General features: G+C 46.0%; 1 protein-coding gene across 2 annotated transcripts in view; it reads right to left on the bottom strand.

The window, feature by feature from the left end:
- Positions 1-441, bottom strand: part of MAN2B1 (mannosidase alpha class 2B member 1) — a 73,197-nt gene that overhangs the window by 68,222 nt on the left and 4,534 nt on the right. The window lies entirely within an intron of this gene.

Genomic DNA, 441 nt, shown 5'->3' with positions numbered 1-441 from the left:
AAAAAAAAAAAAAAAAAAAAAAAGAAGTTTGAGACCAGCCTGGCCAATATGGTGAAACCCTCTTTCTACTAAAAAGACATAAAACTTAGCCGGGCGTGGTGGTGGGCACCTGTAATCCCAACTGCTTGGGAGGCTGAGGCAGGAGAATCGCTTGAACCCAGTAGGTGGAGGTTGCAGTGAGCTAAGATTGTGCCACTACACTCCAGCCTGGGCGACAGAGTGAGTCTCAAAAAAATAAAAAAGGAATTCTCAATAAAAATGCTAAAAATAGATTGGGCACAGTGGCTCACGCCTATAATCCCAGCACTTTGGGAGGCTGAGGCGGGTAGATCACCTGAAGTCAGGAGTTCAAGACCAGCCTGGCCAACATGATGAAACCCTGTCTCTACTAAAAATACAAAAATTAGCTGGGCGTGGTGGCGGGTGCCTGTAATTCCAGCT

Source organism: Piliocolobus tephrosceles, chromosome 21 (genome assembly GCF_002776525.5).
Source record: "Piliocolobus tephrosceles isolate RC106 chromosome 21, ASM277652v3, whole genome shotgun sequence".
Classification (NCBI taxonomy): Eukaryota; Metazoa; Chordata; class Mammalia; order Primates; family Cercopithecidae; genus Piliocolobus; species Piliocolobus tephrosceles.
Note: the sequence above shows the minus strand (reverse complement) of the source record. Positions and strands in the feature narration are given on the sequence as shown.